Genomic DNA, 3,733 nt, shown 5'->3' with positions numbered 1-3,733 from the left:
TTTCCGAAGTGTTGCTTACCTACCTGACGGAGGCAGTCACAGACTGACCTCCGACCAGGTCTTCACTAGAGAGAAGAAAATGAACCGTGGTCTGTCAACCTTGCAGTGGACTATTCTCCACAAAAAAGTCACGCCCTGGTCAAACACGGACCTTTGCTGTTGACGATGAATGCTTAGCCGTGCTGGTGAGGATGGGTTTCAGACCACATTTTGATTTTGGGCAGGTCTTATTTCGCCCTAAAACCCGGACACCCTCCCAGCAGAAAACTACTCAACCGAGTTACTCTGGTGTACCCGTTAGAGTAAATAAAACGGGGCCGAGTGGAAATCCACCTATGGGGAGGAGTTCAATCAAACCTCCACCCAAACATAGAGGCAAACCAGCGGCTCACACCCATCCCAAGGCTGGGAAAACAGTTGGTTCTCAGGAGACGAAGACGACTAACGTCTCGTCGAGAAAACCAGGGAAAAAGGCTGGACTTGGCTCTTCGTCCCGTCAAAGGGATCCAAAAACCCAACAGGTAACTCAGAGACGGCAGGTGTCCTCACCTCATCTGAGCGTACTCATCCCTCGATCCTGGGAGAGGAGGGTGGAGGTGTCCTCGAGGATCCTCCATCTCCTCCCTCTTAGAATCGAGGAGTTCTAAGTTTGCTGCAACACTTCGTCAACTACAAGTGTTTTGCAGGCAAACTTACATGTCAAGGCCGCTTCATACGTCCTTGGTGAAAACTTCAAGGACGAATTAATCGACCTTGCTTTCTTGCAGGAACCACGGACAGGAAATACAAACCGAGTAACCGGTGAAGTAATAGCGTGCCCTGGGGTAAAACCCAGAGCATCATCAGGAAGGGTATTAATTATTTTTTGCTTACAGGCTTCTGTACCCAAGACGTGGTAGCCATCCATCCCTATCGGGCAAGAAGGGTAAGACGGATATTATCGCCTGCTCCGCCTACTTTCCGGGAGATTCGGTTAGACGACTTATCGACCACAGCAAAAGGAACAAACTTCAAATCGTAATGGGATGTGACTCCAATTCACACCATACAGCGTGTGGCAGCACGAATATGAACCATACAGGTGATTATATACTAGAAGGGCTGCCTGTAATTAATGAGGGCTCGGAACCAACTTTTGTCACTAGTAATAGGCAAGAGGTATTAGACTAACCATCAGCTCACATTCTCTGAGCTACAAGATACATCATTGGTCTGTATCTACTGACCATAGAGTATCTGAATTTTGTTTACTAGTGACAAAGTGGATATGCTAATTTGAAAACTGGGGAGTAAACTAAATCGATTTGATCATTTAAAAGGTTGCACCCGCAATGTGTATTCTTGTGAATTTCCAAGGATTCCAAATAATAGAGTTTGCAACCCTTCCTTGCATGGTGCAAAATTTCCGTATCGTTTAGATTCGGAAACTTGTGGTTGCATGCCAATGGTTTGAAAACGTCGAATCATTTTTACCTAGTCTGAAGGATCTTATTACATCCAGACACTCAAGTTATAAACTCCAGATTTTCCAACTTGTCCACTTTATCTTTGGCATTGAGAAAGAAATCAGATGAACTGAATGCCACTTCCACATTGTTTTTTCTGAAGATTTCTGCAATTAGAGTTCTGATTGTTTGATCTGGGGGTATATTAATGTGTAAGTGAATTTACGGCTTTGTGTTCTGACTAACTTCTGGATTGTATTTGCGTTGAAACCCTTATTATGGCCTCTCTGTGTAATTATATCAATTTCCCTAGGTAGATTGTTAGCAGACAAAGCCAGCGAGAATGCTCTGTGCAACTTTGAATTGTAGGCTGCACATTTATGACTGTAAGGATGGAAAGAATAATCACTTGGGATGTTAATGACTGTATAGCTAGGTTTTTTGAAAACATTGAACTCAAATGTATTCTGATTGTGTGTAATGGTCAGGTTGAGAAATTTATCTGTTTTTCTATATCTGTTTCGAACTGTGAATTGAATGTTCATAGATGCTCATGAAATTGTATAGAGCTAATCTGGCGTGGAATTATATACCACCCAGTTGTTTGGCAGCAAGGAGGGTATATATACCTAAAGTGGGTCGGAAAGACCCACACCCTAAATCGGTACGACCAATCAGCCTCACATCCTTCCTGTTGAAAGGACTTGAGAGGATACTGGGCGGACACATCAGGAGGGTGGCATTATATGCCTCCTGGATCTATGTCATGCTGGTAAACAGAACTGCAACTACGACTCTTCAAAGTGAGGCCATTAGGTTCAAGGTTACCAGAGGCTGCCCTTAAGGTGGGATACTATCTACCCTTCTGTGGTCGCTCCTGATGGATAGTCTGCTTGATGCCCCCGACAGAAGAAAAGTATATCTGCAAGATTATGCAGATAACCTTGTCATCTTGGCAAAGTCCACGTCGGGAAGGGTAACTTGTAATCTTTTCCAAAGCACGATGGACGTTGTTCACAATTGGTGTCTGAGGGAGCAGATGTCTGTCAATCCCAGCAAAACTGTCATAATCCCCTTCACCAGGAGGAGAAAATTGGAGCGGAAATTTACACTATTGAATTGTGTGCGGAGAGATTAGTAGAATCCAACCTCATACACAAGTGAATAAAAATATTCTCGGACAGTCAGGCGGCGTTGGTAGCTCTTGGTTCCTACCGAGCAACGTCTAAATTGGTAGAAAATTGCCAAAAACGACTCTTCTCGATAGGAAGACTTAAGAGATTGTTTCTGGTCTGGATTCCTGGCCATACTGACCTGGAAGGCAATGAGGCTACTGTCTCCCTTGCAAAGTAGGGTGCTGCAAGTAGCTTCATCGGACCAGAACCTGTCACTGGCATCGCTTTAGGCTTTGCCAAACAAAGATTGAACACATGGATGGCAAGAAGATGTATTGACTTCTGGCAGAATCTTCCAAGATTGGCTCACTCTAAGGCGTTTATTCACCCTTCGACGCTTGATATCAAACAGTTGTTGGACTACAGTAGGAATGAACTAAGATGTCTAACAGGTCACTGCCATTTGAATCATCATATGCAGAGACTCGGAATGTCAGAAAACAGTTTTTGTCGCCTCCGTTTGGAAAATGATGAAACAGCAGAACACATACTTTGTGCCTGCCCCGCTGGGGACTCAATCAGGTTTTGAGAGTTCGGCAGAGCTGTACTTCCTTCATCAGGTATACCATTATCTTCTTCTGTTACAGTCGATTCAGATTTCTTGACATCTTGTTTTTCTGTGAGTTTGCATTCTTCTGATGGCTCTGGATATTCACTAGTATATTCTGATTGTTTGTTGTAGAGTTGTGTAAAACCAACAGGTTCAACAGTTACTTCACCTGAAGTGAAGTACTTCTCAGTAACTTCGTCAAGATCGGAGATTATTGTTGGTGATTGTGTGGATTTAAAAACAGTCTTCCCAGGATACTCAGATTCATCATTATCGTCATGTTGGGTTACATCACTTGTTACTTCATGAGTTGATGACACTGTGAAATCAACATTCTGGTCAGATATATTGGGTATTTCAGATTCCTGTAATTCTACTTTGTCAGTAGTTTGTGAAAGTTCCGTTGTAATTACCTCGTTTGGTTCTTCTGATGTTTTATGTTCTGAGTCAGTTTCAAGCGATTTGGTGATTTCTTCTGATTCTTGTTCAGGTTGAGTTGTGATCTCAGAATATGTTGGTTCAGAAATTACTGGTGTTTTAGAAGTCACTAATATCGCCGGTAT

The sequence above is a fragment of the Leptinotarsa decemlineata genome, unplaced genomic scaffold (genome assembly GCF_025532065.1).
Source record: "Leptinotarsa decemlineata unplaced genomic scaffold, Ldec_3_MD MMD2_tig00001019_RagTag_RagTag, whole genome shotgun sequence".
Classification (NCBI taxonomy): domain Eukaryota; kingdom Metazoa; phylum Arthropoda; class Insecta; order Coleoptera; family Chrysomelidae; genus Leptinotarsa; species Leptinotarsa decemlineata.
This window is presented reverse-complemented; position numbering follows the sequence as displayed.